This window comes from Cyprinodon tularosa, unplaced genomic scaffold, assembly GCF_016077235.1.
Source record: "Cyprinodon tularosa strain WSP-4 unplaced genomic scaffold, ASM1607723v1 ctg120, whole genome shotgun sequence".
Classification (NCBI taxonomy): domain Eukaryota; kingdom Metazoa; phylum Chordata; class Actinopteri; order Cyprinodontiformes; family Cyprinodontidae; genus Cyprinodon; species Cyprinodon tularosa.
In genome coordinates, this window is record NW_024038004.1 from 1,385,757 (window position 1) to 1,394,767 (window position 9,011).

The 9,011-nt window shown below is 39.1% G+C and overlaps 1 protein-coding gene across 2 annotated transcripts in view; it reads right to left on the reverse strand.

The window, feature by feature from the left end:
• The window catches only part of stxbp6 (syntaxin binding protein 6 (amisyn)), a 57,960-nt gene extending 51,914 nt beyond the window's left edge, over positions 1-6,046 (reverse strand). Inside the window, exon 1 of one of the 2 annotated variants that reach the window (XM_038272834.1) lies at positions 5,741-6,046. The gene's annotated coding sequence lies outside the window, so the exon portion shown is untranslated. The remainder of the gene's footprint in view (positions 1-5,740) is intronic. The other variant, XM_038272843.1, reaches the window with a different exon arrangement.
• Between the last annotated feature and the right edge of the window lie 2,965 nt (positions 6,047-9,011).

Consider the following 9,011-nt stretch of genomic DNA (forward strand, 5'->3'; position numbering starts at 1 on the left):
TATTTCAGGGATTTGTTTAAGACTTAAAGCTTTGTATGAGGACTACAGGATTAGAATGAGGGTCAGGCTGTAGTGATACCAGGCTTTGGCATATGAAATAAAGAATGATTCTCAAACTTTACAGTATATGGTTTATGCTGTTTTCGGAACAGTACTTAATTGTATAGCTGTGAATCAAAAGCAAACCATGAAAATAAACTCAGTTCTACAATAAAATTGTATTTCTGCCTAGTTTTAGGTGTGTATTTTGAAAGCCAATTGGAGCCGTACTACTCAAATAAGCTTGAGTTGACGCACCAACACACCGCTGGTATGTTAACAAATAAACCCCCCCTTTTCTTTCTACTAAGGCTGCAAGCTTAGGCCTGGAGTCAATAGCTGTTTGACCAGCAGCAAAGATCAAGTGGAAAGCAGTGGAAAAGGTTTTACTTGGAGGATTTCTGTGAGCCTAACTTTAACTGAATTAACAAAATCTAAACACTTCTTTATTTAAAAGTACAAGAAATTATGTTTTATCAATATAACTTACAAAAAAAGATTAATTGTATTCTTCAAGCTTCTCAAACTCCTCCAACTCATAGTCAGCTGGCCTTGGAAACTTGGGAGGACAAATTAGTTTCTCTCTTTCCTCACTAAGCTCTTAGAGAGGTATGACAGATATAAAACACTTTGCTTCATCTGCAGCCTTTCATGCAATGCTTTTAATGTTGACTCAAAGCTCTGAACAAGACCTCAGGGGAAAAAAAAAACTCCCACACTTCCCTCATCTTCATGAAAACAAATTATCTGAGCAACTTTAAATGATTGCAGTCTAACGTTACCCCAGTCAGAAAATAAATCAGACTCCAAACATTGTAAGGTTTTAGTTCATTTCTGTATGTTTACGCTGAAAACATTTTGATTAAAAAAAAAGTAATTTAAAAAATAAAAAAAAAAATGAATCAAAAGTACAGTGTTCTATTTGTTGATTGTAGCTTCTGTTCACTGCAGCTGCACGGGTCACAGGTTGGTAAGTAAGACCTCCCTTCTTTTCAACAACAGTTGAGCTTTCTTTTGGATTTCCAAGGAGTTCCCAGGACAGAAGGAATGCACAGTGCCTCCGGCGTTTCAGTCATCCACCTGGCAAACCTCCAAAGTGAGGTCACCAGGAGACATTCTTATCAGATGCCCAAACCAGCTCAACAGACTCCTTTTGATCCTTAAGAGGAGCTTCACTCCAGGCTCCATCTGGATTACATCTATAATGTAGAGCTCAGCCAACCCACAGAGAAGAGGGAAAGAAGCACATTTATATTGGCTTTAAAAAGGTATTAAACGTTCTGACCAAGTGACCCTTAATGCTTTTTCGCTCCAAACTATTATTTTACCCTCTCCTTATTTGGGTCTAAAGCTGTTAATGTAAATTACATCTGCAGATGATTCCTCCTGGTGTGAGGTGTCATTAATTTCCACCATAATGATCTAGAGACACAGAGTATTGCTCAGTAAAAGAAACTAGCTAAATAAAAAAATAAAAAACTGGTTTAAAAACAGAGAAAACCCTAAGACCAAGAACCTGTGGAAAATGTATGTATATTGCACTAAAATTGGCTAATTCTATTAATTAAAACATGTTGGATGTTGTTTCCACAAGATATTATCCTTATTACCTCTGCAATAGTCAGTAGACACATTGAGTTGATCCATTATGGGCCTAAATAACCACCCTGTTAATTACAGTCGACCCTAGGTCCTGCAATTGAAAGCAAAACAAAAGCTCCAGAAAACTACTAGAGCTCCTGAAAAACGTCCCTCCTCTGGAAATAAACCTTTAGTCAACTTTCAGCTGTGTTCTGTTTCTTCCTGATTCTGATTCAGACCAATTGTCTAATATTTTCTGCAAAATATTCATTGTGCCGCTCCGGAAACAAGGCAAACAACAAAGGACATCACACTAGGGTGCAGTGTGCTTTATGAATAAAAGAATTCCTAAATCCTTCAGAGTATTTGTTCTGCATTAAACTAACATAAGGATCAGGGCTTCACAAAGAGAAAATAACTTAAAGCATATATTCAGTTTTTGTTAGGTGATTGAGTGGATGATAACGGTATAGAAGGCCAAGGAGGATATAGTCTAGGTGTGCACCACTGAATGACCCTCCAGCTCCTGCAATGAGCTAATTGGTAAAAGAGCAGCACCTTAGAGCATTGAGGTGTTTGATAGGAACAGCATAAACGGTAGAAGAAGCAAATGCAATGCACTTACTAACGGATGTATCAAACAGAATAGGGATCGTTACCACAATAACTGTAATATGTCAAGGCCACACATTGAGGCATTAACAATACAAATGTGAAAGTATATCAGGCAAATGCAACAGATCTATATCTAGTGCATACAGAAATGTGTTTTTGTTGTTTGTTTTTTTCAATAACTTTGAGGTAAAGATGCTGTATGTTTTCTATTAGACACGTACACAAAAATATTAGTTAAATACTTTTAAAGCAGAGGGATAATCACTGCTGTAAGACAGGAATGGTGACTGCAGCCTCAGAGATTTAGCCTCCTGAAGGATTTCACATATTAGTGTCAAATTGTGAGGGGGACAGAAGCAGGCTGAGTACATTCTCCTTCTTCCTCATAACTAGACGTAGAACAAAATATAAATTTCTTTCTGCACAGAATAAAGTGTTTGAATTAAAAGGTCATGGACACCCATGGAGGGAGCAAGCGGAACTGTACATGCTGTAAGTGGACAGAGAAGTATGGGGGAAAAGTACAAGCTGATATTTTATTGCTTATAAGAGCAATAAAAGATATATATGGCTGTCTAAGTATGCTAAAGCCATGGAAGACCAACCTGCTGCAGAGGTGCAATAAAGGAACACCTATTGGAATTTGCCACTCTCTCATACTGGTGCATGAATACAGCTGAATGCATGTCTTGATGGAGTCGTGTTTTAATTTACTTAATCATTTCAACAAGAAGATCGTTTAATTATTTGCTTTTTTATAAAAACATTTATTTTTTTTACGTTTGCAGGATTTCAACCCACACAAGAAAACAGCCCAGCACATCACAATAAAGTATAGGGGTCATAGAAAACAAGACTTACAAAATGAGGAACTGATGAAGAAATACACAAGAATTGGGAAGACAGCTGACATGACAGTTCTTTAGCGGTCACTGAGTGCCGAAGAAGTGTCCCTGAAGAGCTAGATGTTGACAAAGGATAAAGCTTTTCACAGAGTACCGTATGAAGCCATGCTAACAGACAGTTGAGGAGAGAAAAAAATGCTGTTCATAACAAGAAGTTATGAAAACAGTATTGATAAGCACAGCATTGAAATGACTTGGGGTGTGGGAAATGTTTGATTTGCTGCCAAATATACCGGTAGTATCGATCTTTCAGTTCCTAATTTAGATTCTTAAAACAAAACAATTTTATCAAAAAACAATGAGGGTAAATGGGCTTTTGCTGTGCAGCGCAGCACCATATCTGTAGTTGAGGCAGTCACAGTAGAAGATGTGGACTGACTTAAACCCCAAACAACATGGATTCTGATCAACATATATAGCACTTGCTACTTTTTTTAGCAATACATTTCATTTTGGTAGATGGGATAAATATTGCAATATATAGGGAATATATTGTATTGTGACACATGTATCGTATCGCAACAATCATGCCAATACTCACCCCTAGAAATGACTGAATCACTTCGATGCTTTAAGGTCTTTTTGCCATTTCTATACATCTTTGAAAATGAAGGTCGCACAGTCTGGAGAAAAAGTGGAAAGGTGCAGAACCCAAGTTGCTTGAAATCCAATGAGACGTTTCTACAGTATAAAAAAAATGTAATATGTGCTTTTTCCCTCTGCACAGCAATCTACTAAACAATGCTAGAGCGTTTTATGCTTCCCCCACTAACAAGCTTTATGTTTATGCCAATTTAATTTTCCAGTAGGACTTGAAAACTCCCCCGCAATGCCAGAAGTACCGTTTTCAGTGTAATGACCATGGTCGTCACTCTGTTTGATAGGCTTGCAAACTAACCTAACTCATGCCCCTTAGAGATTCTATTAGGAATCGTAAAAAGAAAGACAAGAGACACTAGAGCCAATAGGACAGACAAGCTGAAGGTCGCTATTACAGCAACTTGGTTCCTCAAAACATCATTCGGCAACAGGCAGATTGCCTTCAAATCTCAAACAAGCCTTGATCAAAGAGTACTGATACTGTACAATACAGACTGTTTAGGGCTGTTGACATTTGTCTATTGCAAACCTACTTTTATTAGAATTATGTTCAATTATATTTCAATCTGAAAAACTCAAACGAAGAGAAAAGACAATTAGGAGACATTTATTAATACAATTACGCTCAGAACTTGGCAGGAAACATAGCACTTAATTTTGATAGATATGCATGAGCAAGAGCAAAGGATAGGATTGAAACTGGTGACTGCTGGTTAGCGAAACATATGCTGAGCTTTATGGGGAGATCCAGTGGACTGCGTGAGCTGAAACTAGAGCTTCACTCAGGGACCTGGAAGATGGTAGCCCAATTGGATAACACAGGTTGAGAGAACCTGTCCATGATGAGCAAGCATGAAGTGACAGTGGAGAGGAAAAACTCCCCATTGGGAAGAAACCTCTGGCAGAACCAGGCTCAACATGGCGGTCCTCTGCCAGACCAGTTAAGACGAGACAGGGAACGCAGTAAGAGTCCGAGAGGAATGACACTCTGATGAAGCTTTAGCTACGATGGCGGAGGAAGGGCTGGAGGTGGGTTGAAACGGTGTCCTCTGAATGAAGTCACAGCACATCCGCCGCCTGCGCACAGGAGCAGACAGGTGCGTATCGGAGGCCTTTTTAGATTAACTTTGGATGCCAATTGGCTTTGGTGGAGGTGTGGTTCAAAGCTGGTTGGCTGTGTAGCAGGTGAATGTAGGAAGCAATGAGTTTTTCAGTTAAACTTCTGCCTAGGCTCGATTATTCTGGTTTTCATCCCCTATAAGCCATAAAAATTTTAACTTTCATCAAAATTCTAATCCCTCTTTGTAATGGTTTGACAAAAATCCGAGTATAAATTCTTATATTGAATTACTAAAAATAAATAGGCACATTTATTGGATGAACAAATACTATTCCATTAATTTCAAACCTGTTTATTGAAAACAACAATCCATAGCCTCACATTACAACGCATTAGATCGACATTGTAGAGTTCAGAACCATTTAGCTTTGATCAATACTTAATAATCTGATTGCGGGAAATTAGCCACGTGGGTGGGATGATATAGGAGCACAGCCTATAATCATAACAGGGAGTTATTCCGATTGCACAACACCCGGATTCACCTCAGACTGGGAGGAATTTGTCAATGTACTTTCAAGTCTCATACTGAAGAGGAGCGTCTCCCCGTTTGCGCACATATTGGATTCCCAGATAAATAGAGTTTGTCAAAAGCGATGAGGACCTGCTTAGACTGTTTGCCTTAACAGGAACTGATCAAACATTCATCACAGCCATGGCTCATAAAGTTTTATTATTGAGGAACACCATCACGCGCGCAGTTTGTAGGTGAGCGCGTGCATGCGCCCTGCAAAGTGGCAGAAATGTTACTGACGCAGTCCATCGACTAGAAATCAAAACAAGGGTAGAAAACACTAAATAAAGTTGGTTTTTTTTTTCTTGGTAAAGAGTCCTGTTTCCATGCAGTACTTCAGCAGGTGTAAAGCTTTGCGTAACTTACCTTTTTGTATTAAATAGAGCCTTGTTTTTCCACGTGCGGTCCTCTAATCCTTCGCTGCCTGTCTCAAGCTGTCAGTGCGCACCCAGTCCTAGGGATCTGCAGCCTCTTCCTTATTGGTAGCTGTCTCTTCAAACTAAACGGTGGCATTTCGTGTTTGACATCGCGCCGACTTCACCTCTTTCCAATAGCTGTTGGTTTCTTGGTGGCGGGAGGAGAGGTTTTCCTTATTTTTAACCTCCACTCCTCTGCTGTGTGGACAGCCTGTGCCTGACAGAGGCTGAGTGTGAATGGGAACCAGTAGCAGGTCCCCCAGACGCGCACCAATCACGCAGAGCGTGTCACGCCTCCTCCTCTTTGCCCCTGTGAGATATTTTATACATGCAAATAAACAGTTCCAACAGCTTTAAAAAAAAAAATAAAAAAAATCTTATTTATTCTCCTATAAAACTGAGTGGAATACACCACAACTTACTCTGAAAACGGATGCTTTATATAAAATTCAGTTGACAGTGGTGCGTCTTGAATTAATGCAGCCCTGGGCTCAAGGAACTTATCCTCCCCTCAAATAGCACCTTTAAAGGGGAACGCCGTTTTTTATTTTTATTACTTTAATTGTTTGCCATTTTTTATTCCCATGGTATCAAAAATGGTGTTGAGTATCAAACATTTTGGGGGTATTGAGATCGCATTCGAAATTTGAATAAAACAATGTTTCTTAATTATGTTAAAGATAGAGTGTAGGATGTTCTTTTTCCAGGTGGATCATCAAAATAAGTGGTCCTCCTAATTGTCAATCATTCTCGTGATATGTTTACGTAAAGCCGTCCTGCATGCTCTTCCCCAATTTCACTTACCGGTGGTGCGTCTGACTTTGTGGAAAAATTTCAAATCTTCTTTTGGAAAGTAAGCTTCTATGAGCGATGCAAACAGCAACTTTTAAACAGAGGAGAAACGGACCCGTACGCGCTCTCGCACACATTTAATAGGCGTTCCCTCCCAGGCGCAAGTGCAGGGTTGTGCATGTGCATTTTTTTTTTTAAGTGTAGAGGGCGGGTCTTTTCAAAAATTACCTTACCATGTTGGCACTGGTAAGGTAAGATCACAGAAGTCCAGTAGTCCAATCTTGTGCATTTGAACCTTCTTATATATTTTCATTACATATTAAAATTTTTGGACAAAGGTAAAGGAAACCAGAATTTCCAGAGCAAGTTTTTATTTCAACTCTTTATGCAGAAATAACTTAAGCTATACACTTCTTTTAGCCATATACCATCTGTTTACATCAGCCTGAAGAAAGTTTTACCCCATTCCTAACTTTCAGTTAGATGTTTAAGGGGTTTCTTGCATGTACAGACTGTTTCAATTTACCACACCATCTGAAAGGGACATATTTGAACATTGACTCCAAGGCTTTCAGTTTCTTTGTTTTCAGGCAATCCTTCACTCTCAGAACCTTTCTGTCCCCTGGGGTACAGTTTAGACCTGTGCAATTGGATTTATTTGTACTTTTTGAGGGTCTGAAAGGTATATTTTTGTCCCCCATTAGTAAATGGTACAGATTTTTACTCTTTAGTTATAGTTAAATGTAGATTTTACAACAAATGGTGATGGTAATGTATTTTCAAGAAAAAACAAATAAATTAGTTAATCAATTTAGGTACTGACTGAGTGTGCTGTTAGATTTACATATAATCTTTTAATCTCATAGTTTATCTCCAGCTCCATCTTTTTAAACATGGTCTTATTTTTTTAAAGCAGCCATGTTAGAATTTGTGGTGGATTGTTGTTTGGCAAGCAGACCAGGTTCTGCCACATAGAGGTATCCTCTAACTTTGAAACGTTGACTCTAAGTATTGAAAGTGGTGTAAGCTTACATTCCTTGAATGTTGTATTTGGCCTAATTTGGCCAAATACAACATTCAAAGAAAATAACAAAGAATATTAAAGAATTCCAGGTCTTGTTTGAATTTATACTCACAAACCTTGGTCTAGTTTTGTGAAAGTTAAACTTTCTCTCTTTGTGAAAGCACTTTCTGTGATGATGTTTAGGGGGTTTTGTGTTTATCAGTGTCATTGTTGGTGGGTGAGATATACATTGAAATATGTCCTTAAAGTTGTTGTGTTGATATGAGTTTGAGCTCAGCTGACATAGAGAATAAATATGCGTTTATTTAAAACTACTATGTAGGGATAAATATGCATATTAAAGTCATCGGGTGATGAAACACTGAGAGGGTCATCAGCTGCTAAGGGTCAATGATGAAAACTGGGATGAATAAGGGTCTGTGTGGTCTGACTTGTCAAGGCTCAGAACAGAGGACCAAAAATTCAAGGCAAGCAGACAGATGGATTTCTCAAAAGTGTTTTTTACTCTGCAGAGGGAAAACTAAGGTTAGTGACCATGTAAATCTGACGAGGATGATTACGAACGTGTCAGTCACTAACCTGGTCTTAAAGTGCAGTCCTTCCCAGAGGAAAGAGTGGATTCCAGCCGAATAGCTGCCAACAGCACACAAAGAAGACTGCAGAACTAGATAATGGACAGATCCAAGCAGAAGAAGGAAGGCTGGACTTTCCAGAAAGTAAAGCCAAAGCTGGTGTCAAAGAGATTCACAGGAGTCCAAGCCAGAAAATCAGAGATCCGAAGAGGTAATAAGGGGAAATCCAGGTCAGGAGAAAGTTAGAAGGCAGATCCAGGTACAGTCCACAGGCAGAATCCAGCAGGAGTCCGAAGACAGGACAGGCCAACAGATTAGAAAAGGGACAGGCAGGCTCAGAGGTCCAAGGCAGAACGGGTCAGAAATGTCAGGGTTTGGTTGTGGTTTGAGGACCCAAATGCAGAGGCAGGGAGGCAGAGGTGAGTTTCTTATAGATTTGATGAGTGGCTCATAAACAACAGAAGCAGGAATCCAACAAATCCAACAAGAAAAAAGAAAAACAAACCAGAACCATGGAGACTTCAGGGGAAAACAGTCACGACAAGGTAAGACACAGTTAGACGGAGTTAGACGAAGTTAGACGAGGAACCAGTAATTAGGAACTGCACGAGGAGAGTATTTATGGCCAACTGAACAAAGAGAGGACTAATGAGCAGATTGGGAGCAGGTGTGAAGAAAGCCATCTAAGGAGCTAGGGAAAAAAGAGGGCAACAAATAAAAACCTAAGAACTAAAATATAACCAGAAAACACAAAAAAATAGGAATTAAACCAATAAAACTAGAAAACGTGGAGCAAAGTTAAACTGAATACTCAAAAGAAAACATAATAAAAC